At 47.0% G+C, this 22,969-nt stretch overlaps 1 pseudogene; it reads right to left on the bottom strand.

The window, feature by feature from the left end:
- Positions 1-22,969, bottom strand: part of LOC147963871 (uncharacterized) — a 154,675-nt pseudogene that overhangs the window by 74,514 nt on the left and 57,192 nt on the right.

Genomic DNA, 22,969 nt, shown 5'->3' with positions numbered 1-22,969 from the left:
ACATCGTCCGGGGCCGTATGTGGAAACCTCGGCCGGACTCCCCTGCGGATGGAACCTGGATAGGCGATAAACCTGGACTAGAGACTTGAGTGTTTAGGTAGGCCATGGCCGACACCCTCGTTGGGCTTCCGCTTGAAGGTTGCCGAGTACTTGTCGTGTAAACAACGGTAAGTGGTGAGAGCGGGTGTGAAGAAGTACACCCCTGTAGGGTTAACATCATCTATTCGAATAGCCGTGTCTGCGGTAATGGACTTCTGGGTTGCCTATAACAGTTCATAGACAAGTGAAAGTGGATACTCTAAAACTCGCAAGATAAGCGTGAGTGCTATGGATGGAGTTCTCATAGGGAGACGGGAGCGGATCCATAGTGGTGTATTGATATGGTGAATATGTGGACTCGTGTGCGCCACCTCAAAGAGTTGCTTGCAGTCGTAGTTCAGGTTAGCCACTGAGTCAACGCTGGCTTGCTGCAGTTAAACTCCACTACCCCTTTGTTGATACCGGTGCATATGTAGTTAGTTCTGATGTAAGTCTTGCTGGGTACATTTGTACTCACGTTTGCCTATTCTATGTTTTTGCAGAGAGACGTGAGTCTCGCTAGTAGTTCCGTGTGGACTTCGACGTTTAGCTTGATACCTCAGCTACGATCTTGTGCCCTCGGCAGGATCTGGTAGATAGTCTGGCTTCTTAGCCTTTTTCATTTGTAGATGTCTGTACTTAGACATGTTAAGCTTCCGCATGTGCTTGATTTGTATGCTATGATTGTTTGGTCATGAGACCCATGTTTGTAATATCTCTCTCCTCGGAGCCTAATGAATAAATGTTTGAGTCGTAGAGTCTTGTTGTGATGCCATGTTGTATTTACACATGTCGAGAATATTGTGTGTATGATTGAAATGCTTGGTATGTGTGGGATCCGACAATCTAGTTGTTTATCCTTGGCAGCCTCTCTTATGGGGAAATGTAGTCTTGTGCTTCCATGAGCCATAGTGGTCCGCTACAGCCCGGTTCACCGGAGTCCTGTTAGCCCAGCACTACTGCTCAGGACACTTGACTGGCCGGCATGTGCTTCACTTCATTCCTGTGTCTGTCCCTTCGGGGAAATGTGACGCGGTAACATCCGGAGTCCTGCCTAGCCTGCTACAGCTCGGGTTCCCGAAGTCCTGTTAGCCTAGTGCTACAGCCCGGATTTACACGCTGCTGACCGACATGCTCGATGTGATTCATGTATGCCTGTCGCCATAGGTTAGTGCTGCTTTGGGTTCATGACTAGCCATGTCGGCCCGGGTTCTCTGTCATATGGATGCTAGCGACACTATCATATACGTGAGCCAAAAGACGCAAACGATCCCGGGCCATGGTAAGGCGACACCCGTGGGAATACCGTGCGTGAGGCCGCAAAGTGATATGAGGTGTTACCGGCTAGATCGACGTGACTTGGAATCGGGGTCCTGACAGAAAACCAGGTATGCCACATCATTCTCGGAGAGACGCCGCTTTCCAAAGAAAGAACACTATCATGCAGAGTCCGCATAGCACCGGTTGCAGCATTGAGCAGATTAGTCGATAGCATCGGCCTACCTGCCACATTAACCCTCCTCGAGATATCCTTGGGTGAAGGTGGCCCGTCCTGAGGACGGATCGTACTCGGTGCCGGCTGGCTCGCACCCTTGTTATTCTTTCTTTTTCGTCCCTTCTTCTTCTGCTGTAATGGGATCGAGTTCTGCTTAGACACCACCTTCTTGAGTGTGTTGGGGCTGATAATATTTCGCACCTCGGCTATTTGAGGCTCGGTGAAGGCGGCAGCTAGAGGCGTCTCCAGAGAACTGAACACCAGACGACGCCTGTTGCAATTGGGTTTCTCCGCGGTACCAGCTAGATCGCGATCGTCTTTTGCAGGGTTGGGCTCTTGAGAAGGAGGCCCCAAGAATTCGTCATCGTACCCATGTTCGTTGAAGTACTTATCAACGTTGGTAAATGTACCATCGTCGTCATCCGGATCCTGTGCCATATGCATGTCTGGATCAGCTGACGGCGGTAGCGTTGCGGCGGTCTTGCCATGGCTTGGCGCCAGCACGACTGGCGGTGTTGTCTGTGGGGTGGTGCCCCCACCCCCAAATGAATCTGGCTCTTCGGCCAAAGCATGGACCAACTTATGCAGGCGCTGAGGGTCATCACATCATTTTCGTCGGTCCCAGGGGGTCGATACGGAGGTAACAAGTCGCCGCAGCCCGGCAGCACCCGAACCAGTTGAACCCTATACACAGTGGGTGGCATCGGATTACCGTGGAACAAGCGGTTGCCCAGTTGAACGATTCTGGCCTTGGTGACATCGATCAACTCGCCGTCCACAAAGTGCAGTAGAGTTCATGGAACATTGACGGCACCCTGCGAAAACATGTAGGGCGTCAGGGATGCCCAGTCAAAGGCAAGGAGATGAAGTCATCGGCCGAGAGGCTTAGTTACCGTGATGGCGTCGATCTCGACTAATGTCAAGGCACCGCCAACGGCAGGCGTGCAAGTGACGGAGGGGCCACTTGCTGCCGAGGTGCCGGCCGACGTATTCTTCCCACACCCAGGTGCATTAAGCTCCAATGCCGGCGCCGACGCCGGAGACACCAATGCCGCCTCCGCGGGAGACACTAATGGCGCCGGCGCGTTGTGCGAGTTGTTGCCCCTGAAGCTGGGAATCAGGGGCGGCCCCTATTGGCCGCCCGCAATCCACCCCTGCAGCCCCTCAAGCAAGGTAGGCATAATGGCGGTGATCGTCGCTCCCACTTGGTCTCGCACTTGCTCTTCGACTATCTCCGGAATCCGCGCCACTTGTGCCTTGAGTTCTTGAACCTCGCGCTCCTGGCTTTCCAAGCTGGTCTTTCTCTCCTTTCGCCCAGCAGTATAGTATTCCGACCATTTCATGGACAAGCTTTTGCCGGCCACACGACCAGCTGATGACGGCTTACTGAACTTATCCTTGTGTTTCATTACGTTCAACGCCCTATTTAAAGTGGTGTCCCAAGGGGAGCTCTGAGACGACCCTGCGCTACTGCTTTCAGTGTCCTGCGGAAGGAACGTGAACCATTTGGAAAGTTGGCTTCATTAATTAGAATGCAACCATATGGAGCTAATTACGCGGGGGTGTATTCCTTACCAGAACAAGCTCAGGTGCCTTGGTCTTCGGATCCGTGGTAAGCTCCTTTGTTACCGGGTCCACCTTGTACCGGGCCCTGACATAGTTCCTGGTTTGGTTGTCACGGTATTTATCAAAGAGGGGCGGTAGGCCTTGCTCGGCATGCTCCGCGTCCTCCTTGTCCCACATAGGTTCCGCCACTCTGTAACCGCCGAGACCGAGTTTGTGGACCCCTAAGTTCAAGTCCCGCATATCTTTCCCCCACTGACTTGATTCCGCAGTTGCGTTGCTCTCGCACTTGATCTTGAACTCCAGGTTGTCAGCTTCGCTGATCGAAGGATTTGTCTTCTTGATCTTCTCATAACTATCACCTCTTAGAATCCTCTTCACCGCGGCTCTCCAAGTAGCCAGGGCTGTGCTCATCTTCGCGAGGGAGGCACTGTTCACTTTATTCCCTGAGAGGCATGTGTTTGTGAAGTCACCGGGGAACTTGTATCGTTCGTGCAATGTCGTGAAGAGGAGGTTGCACAAATTCCCTCGGTCACGATGCCTTAGGTTCTCGATGTTGATCGAGACGGTGCTCCAGAGAATGCACCCGAGCTGTCCTGCGTACCCACTGACTAATTCTTTGGGCACCGTTTGATGCCCACTAGAGGACACTTTAGTAAATTCCTCCTTGACGGTGCCGAGCATGTTCGGGCGTCGGTCTTTCCATTGCCTCTTCGGTTGGCTGCCATCTGTGCGTGTGCAGCCATCATCAGTGGTCGCATCCTCGGTGGCACCATCAGTGGTGTCATCCCCGACGCCACTAGGGGTTGTGTAGTCGGGATCAGTGTCTTCCGCGACGTCCTCATAGCGGTGAGGTTCTTCCTCCATCTCCTGGGACAGCTCCCAGAATGCCTTGCCCGAACTGCCGGCCTCATCGTTGTGGGCCATGTTCGCTCTAAATAGGAAAAAAGTTTGGTCAAAAATTTGGTTATTGTCAAGGAATAAGATCTCTAAGTTGACCAAATAACCTAATTCTCGAGGAATGTCGCCAAAAAGTTGGTTATTGTCAAGGAAAAAATGAGAGATGTTTGTGATATTGCCTAGGTGTTTTGGGATGGAACCTGTTAGTGTGTTGTTGCTAAGGTCCAAGTCCACGTTCTCAAGGTAACCTCGTTCTTGAGGGATGTGTCCAGAAAGTTGGTTGCTGCAAAGATACAAGGCTGTGAGTTTGGTCTAATTGCCTATGCTGTTTGGGATGGAACCTGTTAGTGTGTTGTAGCAAACAAACAACTCCTCTAAGTTCTCAAGATAACCTAGTTCTTGAGGGATGTGTCCAGAAAGTTGGTTGCTCTCAAGATCCAAGGTTGTGAGTTTGGTCAAATTTCCTAGGCAGTTTGGGACGGAACCTGTTAGTGTGTTGTAGCAAAGCCACAACTCCTCTAAGTTCTCAAGATAACCTAGTTGTCAAGGGATGTGTCCAGAAAGTTGGTTGATGTCAAGATACATGCTGATTAATTTTTGTTTCGGTTGAGAATCGGGCACCTTCTAGGTCAAGAAAATTGGGCATGACCTTTTGTAATTTTCTTGACCTAGGAGTGCCCCATTCTCAAACGAAACGGAAATTAATCAACATTTCAGGAGAAAGGGGTAACGAAGTGATGGGGCAAATGTGCCAGGCACCACAATGTGATCATAGAAACAAAGCAGCACCACAATGTGCCTCTGTATGTATGTGTGTGCTGTCTAGATGCCAACCACAGGTCAATGGCCATGCCACTACACTACTCCATGTCACTTCTGCTACTGCCAAGCATGGCATGGCCATCTTTGATTCTATGATGGAGCTTTGTGCCACTAGGTGGCCTGTTTGAAGTGAAATAATCAGATGGGCAACTGGTGTTGGATTCACAGTGTAAATGATGGATGAAAAGGTATTGTGTCCATGTACAATACTTGTAAAGGTACTAATCCCCAAGAAAGACACCACAAAGCAACAAATAGACATCACATGCTTTACAACCTGATGGAGGTCAGATACTGAATAGTTTAACAGACAGATTCTAGTAGCATTCTTGTCAGATCATGCAACAAGCATTGAATAGTAATGCCTCTGACGCCCCGACAAGGCCACCACAAAGCTTCAACTAGGACCATACTAATATCTTATTACTGGATTACACACCACCACAAAGCATTGAGTATCCACCAACCTAATTAACAATGCAATGCAGATAATCATTTTTTTTCTCACAGTATTGTTCCCTAGTAATAGTAAACTAAATAACTGAGTAATCCAAATGAGGAAATAGAAACCAGCTGGCTGCAGCAACATAGCAAGACTTCACTTACACAAGAATTCATTTCAAGCATCATTTATTATCTGAGACAGATCATGCTAAAGATACATAATGCATCATTTCAGGCATCATTTAATATCAGTACTACAAACTGGCAGTACAAGAAAAATATCTTCAGTGTAACTCAGGACAAGAAAAATCTCCACCAGAATAGGACTAGCATTTAAGAGTAATTTCCTCCAGTTAAACAAAGTTCAAACAAAAACTGACAACACTCTTTTGATTAAGAGCCAAGTCACAACACTCTTTGAAGTTCAAACAAAAACTGACAACACTTCTTTGATCTGTCTCCTCCAAGAAAGAGCCAAGTCAGTCTCACCCAACTAGGGAAACATCAGTTAGACCACTAGCAATTGGGCATACACAACTGGGGCTAGGTTTGTGCTCTAGCTAGGCAGTAAAATAGAGCATATACATGCATTGCCTGCCTCTGCTGCAAGTGGGGATGTGAGCAACATTATCACAATTAGATCACTAGCAAGACTTGTAGTTAGGGATTTCACAAAGAAACTCTGTAAAGTGCCAGAGCCTAACATCTTGCATCACAGAGCAAAGCATTAACCGGGCCAACTCCACAAGTCACTAACCAGGCGGAGAAGGAAGATGGGAGAGGAGGCGGAGCTCACTGGGGAGGCGTAGGGAGGCCCTGCGACAGCTTAGTAGCAGCAGAGGTGGCCGGAGTTGAGGAAGACGGCGACGACCCGAGGAAGAAGTGGTGGAGGGGGGGGTGGAGGGGTCGAGCGCCGTTGCGCCCTGCTTCCACGGGTCGCTGGCCCGGTGTTGAAGCAGATTCCGCCTTCCGCCTTGACTGTCGCCTCACACGACGGAGCTCGAGCGGAGATGGCATGGTGGAGCACCGCAGGTTTCTAGGGTTTTGAGGGATGGGAAGGTGAGCGAGGGGGTGGGTGGGTGCGGCGAAGGCGAGGGAGGGGGTGGATTGGGAGAGGACACGTCCCACGGGCGAGGGCGGCAGCGCAGTGGGTCGGGGCTGAGAGAGATGTGAGATTGAGGATCGGGGATTGGGGATTTTAGTGGGGGGAGGGTTAGAAATGGCGCACCTTCTAGGGGTGCGCCATAAACACCGCGATAGCAATGGCGCACCTTCTCCTGGTGCGCCATTACTAATTTTTTTGGATTTTTAGTTGCATGTAATAATTTTTTAGAAGATGACCATAAATTTTAAAATGTTACGATATAAGTAGTTATTAATAATTTAGTTGCATGAATTTTAGTTCCATGAATTCAAAAAGTGCCCATGAAATTTAAAAATATTCATGAGTTCAAAAAATATTAACAGATTCAATACTTTTTGTGAGTTAGAAATTCAATACCAGAATATAAACCTAAATAAAAATTGGTATACCAATGGTGCACCTCCTCGGGGTGCGCCATAAGTACCTTGATAGCAATGACGCACCTTCTCCTGGTGCGCCATTAGTAATTTTTTTTTGGATTTTTAGTTGCATTCATTTGTGAATTGGTAAACATTTATGAATATGAAAAAATATCATCAAATTTGAAAAAATATTCATGAATTCAAAACATGCCCATGAAATTTAAAAATATTCATGAGTTCAAAAAATATTAAAAAATTCAATACTTTTTGTGAGTTAAAAATTCAATACCAGAATATAAACCTAAATAAAAATTGGTATACCAATGGCGCACCTCCTAGGGGTGCGCCATAAGTACCTTGATAGCAATGGCGCACCTTCTCTTGGTGCGCCATTAGTAACTTTTTTTGGATTTTTAGTTGCATTCATTAATATCTCCTTCTTTTGACGGAACCTCGTCAGAGGGCGGGGAGCTCCTGCATTGCATTTAAGAAGAGAGTTGGTCGAGTTAATGAGGGAACTGGACCCAAAAATCAAACAAGGCATGGTTAATTAAGGAAAACCGGCGAAGACCAAACACACCCCTATCAATCAAGGAACATCGTCCGAGCCAGATACAAGGGTACCTAGGCCCAAGACGATCGATAGCACCTCATACCAACCAAGTCAACCTCAAGGACATGCCCACAACCAGATGATCACTCGCGCCTAACTTCCTGAAAAAAGCGATAAAAAATTAACCTCTACCAACGCCCGAATAGCCTGCAATGCCATCGGCGTGAGCGACTTCTTGTACATCCGCAGAAAATATTGTGTCTTCTCTTCCACATCCTCCTCAGTGGCTTTCTTAGATGTTCTGGGCTTCGGCAAATCCCCATAAGCCTCCGCCAACCTATATCCAGCGCACTTCGCAGCCGGGATGTTACAATTTTGGTTCTTACCCAAGTATCCATTGTGCCGCTTGGAACAAGAAGTAGAGCCCCCTTCACTTTGCACAATAATTGGCGCTTGGAGGAAGGAATGGGGCGCGGTGCAACTGAAACTGCTTAGGAACTCATCCAGCAAGGTAGAAGATGTCGGGCATTGAGGTACGCCAATGCCACCAAGCGGCTCCTTGGGCTTGGATGACATCATGATGCTAGCATCACCTGAAGCTTGCATCTCCAGAGAGGAGGCCAAGGGAGCCACCTCCACATCTAAGCTAATTGGCAAAGCTAACCTGAGTCGGCTCCATGCCATTACTCGAAGACATGATCATCGACCTTAGCTTGTTCTTCCTCGCTAGGAACCACCATACTGGATAGAACAAGATCCAGAGTAGGAGTCCACAGACTATGCCGTTGTAGCCACTAGCTTAGATGAGCAACCATCCAAACCAGCGTCAGTGATATCCTTACCACCACCAGCAATGAGAGGCACAAGTTCCTCACGCCCACACCAAGGCTCAACTGGGTAGCCGGATACAACGAACTCCAAGCCATACTTACAACCAACATCACTCACAACAACCCTTCGAACATGACAGGCAAGAGATCAAAACATGGTCGACGAAGAAGCTAAGCTGCGAGCGACCTCTTCCAAAAGCTCTAAGTGATGGGGAACGCAGTATTTCAAAAAATTTCCTACGATCACGCAAGATCTATCTAGGGGATGCATAGCAACAAGAGGGGAGAGTATGTCTATGTACCCTCATAGACCGAAAGCGGAAGCGTTTATCAATGCGGTTGATGTAGTCGTACACCTTCACGATCTGTCCCGATCAAGTACCAAACGTACGGTACCTCCGCGTTCGGCACACGTTCAGCTCGATGACGTCCTTGCCTTCTTGATCCAGCAAGAGGGTCGAGGTAGTAGATGAGTTCCGGCAGCACGATGGCGTGGTGACGGTGTTGGTGAAGAACAATCTCCGTAGGGCTTCGCCTAAGCATTGCGAAAACTATGGCAGAGGATAAACTAGAGGAGCTGGGTTGCCGGCACGGCTTGGTGATTCTTGATGTGTCTTGGGTGCTAGCCCTACCCCTCTATTTATATGTTGAGCCTTGGGGTCGAAACTTGGAGTAAAATCCTACACAAAGTTGGTTTCACCCGAAAGGCAAGAGTCCTTCTCGGACTCCAGGACCAGACGCCAGGGTTCCCGGCGTCTGGACCCAGACACCAGGGACCCTGGCGTCTGGCCCCTGGACTCTGCAAAAATTCCTTTTGCACTTGCCAAAAACCTTATGGGCTTTCCCCTTTAGCCCAAATAAAGTGTTCTCGTACCCAAACATTTCAGGAAACATCCAGAACCCCTACCGGTGAATTCCGGAACCCTTTCGGAGACCAAACACTATTATCCCATATATTAATGTTTATCTCCGGATCATTTCGGAATTCCTTGTCATGTCCGTGATCTCATCCGGGACTCCTAACAACATTCAGTCACCAACATACATAACTCATATAATACTATATCATCAACGAACGTTAAGCGTGCGGACCCTACGGGTTCGAGAACTATGTAGACATGACCGAGACATCTCTCTGGTCAATAACCAATAGCAGAACCTGGATGCCCATATTGGCTCCTACATATTCTACGAAGATCTTTATCGTTTGAACCGCATAACAACATACGCTGTTCCCTTTGTCATCGGTATGTTACTTGCCCGAGATTCGGTCGTCGGTATCATCTTACCTAGTTCAATCTCGTTACAGGCAAGTCTCTTTACTCGTTTCGTAATGAAACATCCCGCAACTAACTTATTAGTCACATTCCTTGTAAGGCTTATAGTGATGTGCATTATCGAGAGGGCCCAGAGATACCTCTCCGACTATCGGAGTGACAAATCCTAATTTCGATCTATGTCAACTCAACAAACACCATCAGAGACACCTATAGACCATCTTTATAATCACCCAGTTACGTTGTGACATTTGATAGCACACTAAGTGTTCCTCTGGTATTCGGTAGTTGCATAATCTCATAGTCGTAGGAACATGTATAAGTCATGGAGAAAGCAATAGCAACAAACTAAACGATCATAGTGCTGAGATAACGGATGGGTCTTGTCCATCACATCATTCTCTAATGATGTGATCCCGTTCATCAAATGACAACACATGTCCATGGCTAGGAAACTTAACTCTCTTTGATTAATGAGCTAGCCAAGTAGAGGCATACTAGGGACACTCTATTTGTCTATGTATTCACACATGTACTAAGTTTCCGGTTAATACAATTCTAGCATGAATAATAAACATTTATCATGATATACGGAAATATAAATAACAACTTTATTATTGCCTCTAGGGCATATTTCCTTCAGTCTCCCACTTGCACTAGAGTCAATAATCTAGTTCACATCGTAATGTGATTTCACACCAATAGTTCACATCTTTATGTGATTAGTTCACATCTTCATGTGACTAATACCCAAAGGGTTTACTAGAGTCTATAATCTAGTTCACATCGTTATGTGATTAACACCCAAAGAGTGATCATGTTTTGCTTGTGAGAGAAGTTTAGTATACGGGTCTGCAATATTCAGATCCGTATGTATTTTGCAAATTTCTATGTCGACAATACTCTGCACGAAGCTACTCTAGATAATTGCTCCCACTTTCAATATGTATCTAGATTGAGACTTAGAGTCATCTAGATCGGTGTAAAAAGCTTGCATCGACGTAATTCTTTACGATGAACTCTTTTATCACCTCCATAACCGAGAAATATTTCCTTAGTCCTCTAAGGATAATTTTGACCGCTGTCCAGCGATCTATTCCTAGATCACTATTGTACTCCCTTGCCAAAATCATGCTAAGGTATACAATAGGTCTGGTACAGAGCAGAGCATAATTTATAGAACCTATGACTAATGCATAGGGAATGACTTTTAATTCTCTTTCTATTTTCTGTTGTGGCCGGGTTTTGAGTCTTTACTCAATTTCACACCTTACAACTCAGGCAAGAACTCCTTTGACTGATCCATTTTGAACTCCTTCAAAATCTTATCAAGGTATGTAGTCATCGAAAGTCTTATCAAGCGTCTTGATCTATCTTTATAGATCTTGATACCCAATATGTATGTAGCTTTACAGCTAATTCTTTCTTTGAAAAACTCCTTCCAAATTCTCCTTTATGCTTTCCAGAAAATCCTACATAATTTTCGATCAATAATATGCCATTCACATATACTTATTAGAAAGGCTACAGTGCTGCCACTCACTTTCTTGTAAATACAGACTTCACCACAAGTCTGTATAAAACTATATGCTTTGATCAACTCATCAAAGCGTATATTCCAACTCTGAGATGCTTGCACCAGTCCATAGATGGATCGCTGGAGCTTGCACACTTTGTCATCATCTTTAGGATTGACAAAACCTTTTGGTTGCATCATATTCAACTCTTCTTTAATAAATCCATTAAGGAATATAATTTTGATATCCATTTTCCAGATTTCATAAAATGCGGCAACTGCTAACATGATTCAGATAGACTTTTAAGCATCGATACGAGTGAGAAAATCTCATCATAGTCAACACCTTGAACTTGTCGAAAACCTTTTGTGACAATTCAAGCTTTGTAGATAGTAACACTACTACCAGCGTCCGTCTTCCTCTTGAAGATCCATTTATTCTGAATGGCTCACCGATCATCGGGAAAGTCAATCAAAGTCCATACTTTGTTCTCATACATGGATCCCATCTCAGATTTCATGGCCTTAAGCCATTTCGCGGAATCTGGGCACATCATCGCTTCCTCATAGTTCGTAGGTTCGTCATGGTCTAGTAACATGAATTCCAGAACAGGATTACCATACCACTCTAGTGCGGAACGTACTCTGGTTGACCTATGAGGTTCGGCAATAACTTGATCTGAAGTTTCATGATCATCATCATTAGCCTCCTCATTAATTGGCGTAGGAATCACTAGAACTGATTTCTATGATGAACTACTTTCCAATTCGGGAGAAGGTACAATTACCTCATCAAGTTCTACATTCCTCCCACTAACTTCTTTCGAGAGAAACTTCTTCTCTCAAAAGGATCCATTCTTAGCAACGAATATCTTGCCTTCAGATCTGTGATAGAAGGTGTACCCAACAGTTTCCTTTGGGTATCCTATGAAGGCGCATTTCTCCGATTTGGGTTCGAGCTTATCAGGTTGAAACTTTTTCACATAAGCATCATAGCCCCAAACTTTAAGAAACGACAACTTAGGTTTCTTGCTAAACCACAGTTCATATGGTGTCGTCTCAACGGATTTAGATGGTGCCCTATTTAATGTGAATGCAGCTGTCTCTAATGCATAACCCCAAAACGATATTGATAAATCGGTGAGAGACATCATAGATCGCACCATATCTAATAAAGTACAGTTATGACGTTCGGACACACCATTACACTGTGTTGTTCCAGGTGGCGTGAGTTGCGAAACTATTCCACATTGTTTCAAATGAAGACCAAACTCGTAACTCAAATATTCGTCTCCGCGATTAGATCGAAGAAACTTATTTTCTTATTACGATGATTTTCCACTTCACTATGAAATTCTTTGAACTTTTCAAATGTTGCAGACTTATGTTTCATCAAGTAGATATACCCATATCTCCTCAAATCATCTGTGAAGGTCAGAAAATAACGATACCCGCCGTGAGCCTCAACACTCATCGGATCACATACATTAGTATGTATTATTTCCAATAAATCAGTTGCTTGCTCCATTGTTTCGGAGAACAGAGTCTTAGTCATCCTGCCCATGAGGCATGGTTTGCAAGCATAAAATGATTCATAATCAAGTGATTCCAAAAGCCCATCAACATGGAGTTTCTTCATGCGCTTTAGACCAATATGACCTAAACGGTAGTGCCACATATAAGTTACACTATCATTATTAACTTTGCATCTTTTGGCTTCAATATTATGAATATGTGTATCACTATGATCGAGATTCAATAAACCATTTATATTGAGTGTATGACCATAGAAGGTTTTATTCGTGTAAATAGAACAACAATTATTCTTTGACTTAAATGAATAACAGTATTGCAATAAACTTGATTCAATCATATTTATGCTCAACGCAAACACCAAATAACATTTATTTTAGGTTCAACACAAATCCCGAAGGTAAAGGGAGTGTGCGATGGTGATCTTATCAACCTTGGAATCACTTCCAACACAGATCATCACCTTCCCCTCAACTAGTTTCTGTTCATTTTGTAACTTCTGTTTCAAGTTACTAACCATAGCAACTGAATCAGTATCATATACCCAGTGGCTATTTTGAACACTAGTAAAGTACATATCAATAATCTGTATATCAAATATACCTTTGTTTACTTTTCCATCCTTCTTATCCGCCAAGTATTTGGGGTAGTTCCGCTTCTCGTGACCATTCCCTTTGTAGTAGAAGCACTCAGTTTCAGGCTTAGGTCTAGCTTTGGGTTTCTTCACGGGAGTGGCAACTTGCTTGCCATTCTTTGAAGTTCCCTTTCTTTTCCTGGAAACTAGTGGTCTTGTAAACCATCAAACACTTGATTCTCTTTCTTGAATTCTACCTTCGTCGATTTCAGCATCACGAAGAGCTTGGGAATCATTTTCATCATCCCTTACATATTATAGTTCATCATGAAGTTCCAGTAACTTGGTGATAGTGACTAGAGATCTCTGCCAATCACTATCTTATCTGGAAGATTAAATCCCACATAATTCAAGTGATTGTAGTACTCAGACATTCTGAGCACATGCTCACTGGTTGAGCTATTCTCCTCCATTTTGTAGGCGAAGTACTTGTCAGAGGTCTCAGACCTCTTGACTCGGGCATGAGTTTGAAATACCAATTTCAGCTCTTGGAACATCTTATATGCTCCGTGGCGTTCAAAATGGTTTTTGAAGTCCCGGTTCAAAGCCATAAAGCATGGCGCACTAAACTATCAAGTAGTCATCATACCGAGCTTGCCAAACGTTCATAACGCATGCCTCTGCTCCTTCAATAGGTCCATCACATAGCGGTGCGTCAAGGACATAATACTTCTGTGCAGCAATGAGGATAATCTTCAGATCACGGATCTAGTCCGCATCATTGCTACTAACATCTTTGAACATAGTTTTCTCTAGGAACATATCATAAATAAAATGGGGAAGCTATATGCGAGCAATTGATCGACAACATAGATATGCAAATACTATCAGGACTAACTTCATGACAAATTTAAGTTCAATTAATCATATTACTTAAGAACTCCCACTTAGATAGACATCCCTCTAGTCATCTAAATGATCACGTGATCAATATCAACTAAACCATGTCCGATCCTCACGTGAGATGGAGAAGTTTTCAATGGTGAACATCACTATGTTGATCATATCCACTATATGATTCAAGCTCGACCTTTCGATCTCAGTGTTCCGAGGCCATATATGCATATGCTAGGCTTGTCAAGTTTAACCTGAGTATTCTGCTTGTGCAAAACAGGCTTGCACCCGTTGTATGTGAACGTAGAGCTTATCACACCCGATCATCACATGGTGTCTCGGCACGACAAACTGTAGCAATGGTGCATACTCAGGGAGAACACTTATACCTTGAAATTTAGTGAGAGATCATCTTATAATGCTACCTCCGTACTAAGCAAAATAAGATGCATAAAGGATAAACATCACATGCAATCAATATAAGTGATATGATATGGCCATCATCATCTTGTGCCTTTTATCTCCATCTCCAAAGCACCGTCATGATCACCATCGTCACCGGCTAGACACCTTGATCTCCATCGTAGCGTCGTTGTCATCGCCAACTATTGCTTCCACGACTATCGCTACCGCTTAGTGATAGAGTAAAGCAATTACACGGTGATTGCATTTCATACAATAAAGCGACAACCATATGGCTCCTGCCAGTTGCCGATAACTGTGTTACAAAACATGATCATCTCATACAACAATTTATATAATCACGTCTTGACCATATCACATCACAACATGCCCTGCAAAAACAAGTTAGACATCCTCTACTTTGTTGTTGCAAGTTTTATGTGGCTGCTACGGGTTTAGCAAGAATTGTTCTTAACTACGCATCAAAAACCACAACGCGGTATAGTGATTGCTTTTTGATCTTCAGAAAGAACCCTGTTCATTGAATCCGATTCAACTAAAGTTGGAGAAACTGTCACCCGCCAGCCACCTGTGTGCAAAGCACGTTGGTAGAACCAGTCTCATGAACGCGGTCTTGTAATGTCGGTCCGGGCCGCTTCATCCAACAATACCGCCGAATCAAGAAACAACTAGTGACGGCAAGAAATATGTATATACCCACGCCCACATATCCTTTGTGTTCTACTCATGCATATAACATCTACGCATAGACCTGGCTCTGATGCCACTGATGGGGAACACAATATTTCAAAAAAATTCCTACGATCACACAAGATCTATCTAGGAGATGCATAGCAACGAGAGGGGAGATTATGTCTATGTACCTTATAGACCGAAAGCGGAAGCGTTTATCAACGCGGTTGATGTAGTCGTACACCTTCACGATCCATACCGATCAAGTACCGAACGTACGACACCTCCACGTTCAGCACATGTTCAGCTCGATGACGTCCTCGCCTTCTTTATCCAGCAAGAGGGGTGAGGTAGTAGATGAGTTCCGGCAGCACGACGGCGTGGTGACGGTATTGGTGAAGAACAATCTCCGCAGGGCTTTGCCTAAGCACTACGAAAACTATGATGGTGGATAAACTAGAGGGGACGGGGTTGCCGGCACACAGCTTGCTGATTCTTGATGTGTCTTGGGTGCTAGCCCTACCCCTCTATTTATATGTTGAGCCTTGGGGTTGAAACTTGGAGTAAAAGCCTACACAAAGTCGGTTCCACCCGAAAGGCAAGAGTCCTTCTCAGACTCCAGGACCAGACGCCAGGGTTCCCGGCATCTGGACCCAGACGCCAGGGACCCTGCCGTCTGTCCCCTGGACTCCGCAAAACTTCCTTTTGCGCTTTCCAAAAACCTTGTGGGCTTTCCCCTTTGGCCCAAATAAAGTGTTCTCGTACCCAAACATTTCGGGAAACATCCGGAACCCCTTCATGAGAATTCCGGAACCCTTCCGGAGACCAAACACTATTATCCCATATATTAATATTTATCTCCGGACCATTCCGGAGTTCCTCGTGATGTCCGTGATCTCATCTGGGACTCCGAACAACATTCGGTCACTAACATACATAACTCATATAATACTATATCGTCAACGAACATTAAGCGTGCGGAGCCTACGGGTTCAAGGACTATGTAGACATGACCGAGACATCTCTCTGGTCAATAACCAATAGAAGAACCTGGATGACCATATTGGCTCTTGCATATTCTACGAAGATCTTTATCGGTCGAACCACATAACTACATACGTTGTTCCCTTTGTCATCGGTATGTTACTTGCCCGAGATTCGATCGTCGGTATCATCATACCTAGTTAAATCTCGTTACCGGCAAGTCTCTTTACTCGTTCCTAATGCAACATCCCGCAACTAACTTATTAGTCACATTCCTTGCAAGGCTTATAGTGATGTGCATTACCGAGAGGGCCCAGAGATACCTCTCCGACTATCGGAGTGACAAATCCTAATTTCGATCTATGCCAACTCAACAAACACCATCGAAGACACCTGCAGAGCATTTTTATAATGACCCAGTTACGTTGTGAAGTGTGATAGCACACTAAGTGTTCCTCCGGTATTCGGGAGTTGCATAATCTCATAGTCATAGGAACATGTATAAGTCATGAATAAAGCAATATCAACAAACTAAACGATCATAGAGTTAACACTACAAAAAAGACACATCCGTGACATTTTGGGCCGAACGAATTTTTTTCTTGTCATACTTATGACACTTCTATGATGATAATTGTGAAAAAACCTGGTATCATGATAGATGTGGTGGGCTCCTACTTCTATGACAAAAAATCATGACAGAAAATGGGATTTTCGTCCTGGGCAGGCCAGAGACGCAGCTACATGACATTCTTTGGGCCGTCCATGATGGAAAAAACCGTGGTAGAAGCGAGGGCAAGGAAAATTTCGGGGAGTTCCCGCTTACGGTGGGTGGTCGAGGGCCGAGCGATGCTCGTTTCTCTCGTACACGTACGTGCGTGTGTGCGAGGTGTTGGGCTCTAACTGAACCCGAGCGAGGCGTTGGGCTCTAACTGAACCCGAGTGATTGCACTGCAGGCTACGCGTTAATGAACCCGAGTGATTCCTTCACTACTGCTGCTAACTGAAGCCGATCGATGCTGCTTCTGGATGAATAGTGAGCCTTGCTGGGGGGGGGGGGGTTGGATGAACAGTTCTCGGTGGGGGTGGATGAACAGGACCCCGTGGTGTTGCCTCTGAATGAACAGGACCCCGATCGCTCGAGCCGGTTGGGGCTGGATGAATAGGACCCCGTGGAGGGATGGATGAACAAGACCACCCTGTGGAGGGCTGGATGAACAGTAGACGGTGGAGGGCTGGATGAACAGTAGCCTGTGGAGGGGTGGTTGAACAGGAGCCCGTGGAGAGGGCTGGTTGAACAGTAGCCGGTGGAGTAGCGCGCGGTGGAGGCTGGATGAACAAAAGCCCGTGGATGAACAGTCACAGGTGGAGGCTGGAGGAGGTCAACTGTGGATGAACAGTAGCCCGTGGAGGCTGGAGGGGGTCGACGGTGGAGATGCATAGTATCCCGTGGAGTCCCATTTTGTGGTACGCCACACCCCTCCCGATGAACAGGACGCCCGTTCCGACCGTAGCGCTTCAGCACAAGTCCGTTTCCTCCGTTTTGTGGTACGCCACACCCCTCCCGATGAACAGGACCCCCGTTTCGACCATAGGAGGTCTGCTTCCTCCATTTTGCGGTATGCCAGACCCCTCCCGATGAACAGGATCCTGTTTTGACCGTGGCCGGTCGAACACAAGGCCGTTTCCTCCATTCTGTGGTACGCCAGGCCTCATTTCCATCGGCTATTCCATCCGAGCCCTCCCGATGAACACGACGATGCATTCCGTTTCGACCCAGCCGGTTGGCTCCCCATGAACACGACGACGACGACGCTGTTTCTCCGTTCCCACCCTGCCATGTACACGAGCCCTGGCCGTACGTATGCGCGAGTAGGCGTTCGAGACCCTGCCCGTATGTACGTATGTGGCCCTATTTTCTTTCTTGCACACTGGCCACTGTACATACGTGTACATGCTACGTGCGCGCCTCTACAACGACACATGCGCGCCTCTACATGGACCAGTATGTACGTACACGTTCACGACCAGAATGACAATGCTACGTACATTCGACCAGGTGGGTCCCGACTGTCAGGCACTTCCTTGCGTGCGAAGATGTAGCTGGTGGGTCCCAGCAGTCAGGGGGGCGAATCCATTTTTTTGCCCGGACGCACTTCCTTGCATGCGAAGATGACACTGGTAGGTCCCAGCAGTTAGGGGGAAATGTTTTTTTTGTGAAATACGGTTGCCCATCTGGTGGGTCCCTGCTGTCAGGTGGAGGAATCATTATTTTCCACGTAACAAGGAGGCACTTCCTTGCTGCGACCGTGGACCCAGCTGTCAGCCTCTCCATGTACAGTCCACGTCCGATGGAAGCTATTCCTTGACCATGTTGACCACGCCGCATCGAGAGCACCAGGGCGGTGGACGACGACGATGCCTAGGAAGGGGACGACGCGGAGCCCGGGAAGACGCGGCAGTGGATGCCCACACGTAGAGGAGTATGAGGGTTCACTGGTTCTCTGCGGTGTGAGGCTGCTGTCGCCGCAGAATAACAGGGGGTGTGGGTGAGTAGAGGGATGGCCTGGCCAGCGGTGAGAGTAGAAGGGAGCGGTGAGGCCTCCGCCGCATCGCAGCCGGCCACGGGAGGCAAGAGCACGAGGCATGACCGACGCTGGTTTGGGCGGTTGGAGCAAGAAGACCAGAGGTTGAAGAAGCACTACAGCCATTGGATGGACATCGTACGGTCACTGGAGCTAGAATCGTGCATATTGACTAAGTTGACAAAGCCCTCCGTCCCCGTCAACTTAGTAGACCCACAAGTCAGGCTGCCACTATACTGGGTACTAGCTAGCAGGGGGAGTATTCATTTTTTTGTGTGTAATAAGGAGGCACTTCCTTGCAAGCGAAGATGTAGCTGATGGGTTCCAGCAGTCAGGGGAAACGTTTTTTTCACGAAATACGGTGGCCCGTCCGGTGGGTCCCTATTGTCAGGTGGATGAATAATTATTTTGCGCGTAATAAGGAGGCACATCCTTGCGGCCGCCGTGGACCCAGCTGTCAGGCTCTCCAGGTACAGTACTCTTCCGATGGAAGTCGTTCCTTGACCACGTTGACCATGCCGCGCCGAGAGCACCAGGGCGGTGGACGACGGCGAGGCCTAGGAAGGGGACGACACGGAGCCGGGGAAGACGCAGCAGTGGATGCCCATGCGTAGAGGAGTATGAGGGTTCACTGGTTCACTGCGGTGTGAGGCTGCCGTCGTCGTAGAATAACAGGTGGTGTGGGTGAGTAGAGGGATGGCCTGACCAGCGGTGGGAGTAGTAGGGGGCGGTGAGGCCTCTGCGGCATCGCAGCCGGCCATGGGAGGCAGGAGCACGACGCACGACCGACGCTGGTTTGGGCGGCTGGAGCAAGATGACCAGAGGTTGAAGAAGCACTACGGCCGTTGCATGGACATCGTACGACCACTCGAGCTAGAATCATACATATTGACTAAGTTGACAAAGCCCTCCGTCCCCGTCAACTTAGTAGGCCCACAAGTCAGCCTCCCACTACACTGGGTCCTAGCTAGCAGGGGGAGTATTCTTTTTTTGTGCGTAATAAGGAGGCACTTCCTTGCGTGTGAAGATATAGCTGGTGGGTCCGAGCTGTCAGCGGCGGTAACGTTTTTTTCGCGAAATACAGAGGCCCTTTCAGTGGGTCCCAGATGTCAGGTGGAGGAATCATTATTTTGCGCGTAATAAGGAGGCATTTCCTTACGTGCGGCCGTGGACCCAGCTGCCAGCCTCTCCACGTACAGTCCACTTCAGATGCATGTGGGTCGTGGACCACGTTGACCAGGCCGCGCCGAGAGCACCAGGGCGGTGGACGACAGCGAGGGCTAGGAATGGAATGACACGGAGCCAGGGAAGACTCGGCAGTTGTTTCCCACGCGGAGGGGAGTACGACTGTATGAGGGTTTACTGGTTCATCTGCCGTCGCCGGAGAATAACAGTAGGTGTGGGTGAGTAGAGGGATGGCTAGGCAAGCGATGGGAGTACGGTGGGGCGGTGAGGCCTACGCGTCAGCACAGCCGGCCGCGGGGAGGAGGGAGCAGGCAGTCCCGCCGGCGCTTGTTTGAGCGGCTGGAGCAGGAAGAGCAGAGATTGAAGAAGCACGATGGCCGTTGGATGGACATCCAACAGTCACTGCTTGTGCGTCAACCTTATTTTAGGAAAGCCTTAAATCTATGGAAAATAGCATACATCCCATCTGCCATTATTTCTAATAATTTACAGCCCATTTGCTAATTCTTAAGGTTTTTTGGAGCCCATATTCTTTTTGTTAGCATTACAACCCATATTGTGGCTGCGGTTAAAAAATTATACAAAATTTTGCATATTGCGGTGCGGTCCAAACTATTTTTAATCCCGAAATTTCGAGTCACATTCAAACTGATTTTAAAAATAAATGTATATCAATATATAATGCAACAAATTGTCCATGCATAAAAATCAATGCAATTTAAAATCTCGAAATTAAAAAAAAGAAATTTGAAACTAATTGCCGGTTTGATGTGTTTTAAAAATGTACAGACCATTTCTCACTACTGATAGGCCGTTTTCTGGGCCAGCCGAATGAAGCTCTCCTCATCTTGAAAGATTTGCAGCCCAATAGGCCTGACAGAGCGACTTACTTGGCAAATCAAAAAAATACTGGGCTAGCCATTTTCAGAAAGAAAGAAAAACTGCTGGGCTAGTCTGTGGTAAACATAAAAGAGAATGTTGTCTAGACAGGCCAGAGTGCCCGGCACAGCCTAGTTGACACCCTGCTTCCGTCTCAAAAAAATATTAGATAAATGCCACTCCAATTATGGCGATTCATAAAAATGCCACTGCAATTTCCAAACTTCGAAAAATGCCACTGCAATTTTTGCAAACTTTGGAAAACGCCACAGCAATTTGCAAACTTTGAAAAACGCCACTCCAGACTTCGAAAAATGCCACCGGAAATGGCATGAAATGGCATTTTTCAAAGTTTGGAAATTGCAGTGGCATTTCTCGGAAACACCAGATTTGGAGTGGCATTTATCAAATTAACACAAAACAAAAATAACTGGGCGAGCTGTTGGGTCCCTGGTGTTAGCCGCTCGTTGTGCAATTCTCTCGTTTATTGACTATGTTGACAATGGCATGGGACCCAGATGTCAGAAATCCATTAGGAGGACCATTTTTTATTGGCTTGAAATAAGGAGGCACTTGCTTGCGTACTGCCATGACCTTGGCAGCTCCCTGCTGTCATCCTCTCCACGTACAATCATCTCCTGATTGTGTACGCGTTAACTTGGTAGGCCCACAAGTCAGCCTCTAAACCTGTGGAGGACAAATACAACCCATTTATATAAAAAAATAATAGCCCATTCCATACGTTCAAACGGAAAGTTCAACATTCAGAGCAAAGTAACAGGTCTGATCCACATATAGAGTACTGACCTTCCACGTTGACAACCATCATAGCCAAGTTAACTATCTACTCCCACTAATACTCTAGTAGCGTACAAGTACTAACTTACTCTTAGCTAACTAGACGATGCCAGCCGCCATATGCGGTACACGCTAAACGCTGGCACTGGCGTCATCTGCCTCGCCTCAGACTTGCCAGAGGTGCGATAGGGCGCGTTGCTCGCGCGCGTTGGCCCTTTCCATGCCGGCGTGATCCACCGAAGCTTAGGCTTCTATGCGGGAAGCCCACTTGACGAGCTGGTAGTAAAAATCGACATCGCGAAAGCGTGCGTGCCCGACAGCCTCCAGGGCTATTTGTCGGGCGCTAGCCTCCACGTAGTCGGCCCAGTTGCGGGCGCTCTGCTCGAGACTCAGAGCGTCGGTGCGCTGCTGCTCCATGTCCCGCTGGGTGCGCAAATCGGCAATACGCTGCTCCTCCGCCAGGAGGTTGCACTCCAACAACTCGTCATAGTCCGCATTGCCATCTAAAGACTGATAGAATGCCTCCTCCCTCCGTCTGCCTTCCGGTGAAAAATTGAACACTAGTTCCGGCAGTGACCGCCTCCGGTGTCGCCTATCACGGACGGGCGGAGGCATGGCGGACATGGCGAGAGCGAGGATAAGTGGCGAGCGACATCGGGCCGGTGGAGGCTTATGAGGATAGGGAGATTTGGGGGATGGTGCCACTGGAGAAGCCCGGGAAACAGTAATTATAGGATGAAGGTAGGTGAACTAACGTGTGGCAGGAAACGCGACGGTCATCACGGTCATTGGAATTCAGTGCATAAGCAGGCATGGCTTAGCGCGCCAGCTTGCCATGGAAAACTAGAAAAACTAAAATTATGACTGTGCCGTCCCGTCCCGTCCCGTCAGTGGTGCGTCTCGTCCGTGCTGGGTCGCATGCCAGCATGACGGTCAAACGAGTGCACTCGAATCATCCAGATGAGGTACTCCCTCCTTGTCAAAAATGATTCCACCACTCATCATCTACCTTGGTTGGTTAGGTTTTTGAATTAAGCCCTGCAAACCAGAAAGGAGGTAGTATGTGCGTGATCCGCTATTTATTCGTATAGGATCGAGTAGGTCGTTTTTTGAATTGAGCCTTGCAAACCGGAAAGGAGGTAGTACATGCGTGATCCGCTATTTATCCGTGTAGGATCGAGTAGGTCGGATAGTTTACGTGTAGGATCAAGTAGGTCGGATGGTGTACGTGTACGGTCGCATTAGCTGATGAACGTTCGCTGGGAGATAAGGCATTTGCGAACATTTTTGCTGGCAGTTTCTTCAGATTCGCATGACATTTTCTTCAGACCAGCTTGTCACTTTCTTCAGAGGTAGGCATTTTTATTCAAAAAACTACCACTTCGGATCTTGCGTCAGAACTAAAACTACCAGGAGCGCATTAGTAGGCTAGTTAGTGATCGATCAGTAACTTCTAAA

The sequence above is a fragment of the Triticum urartu genome, chromosome 6A (assembly GCF_056163025.1).
Source record: "Triticum urartu cultivar PI428250 chromosome 6A, HENAU_Tu73, whole genome shotgun sequence".
Classification (NCBI taxonomy): Eukaryota; Viridiplantae; Streptophyta; class Magnoliopsida; order Poales; family Poaceae; genus Triticum; species Triticum urartu.
Note: the sequence above shows the minus strand (reverse complement) of the source record. Positions and strands in the feature narration are given on the sequence as shown.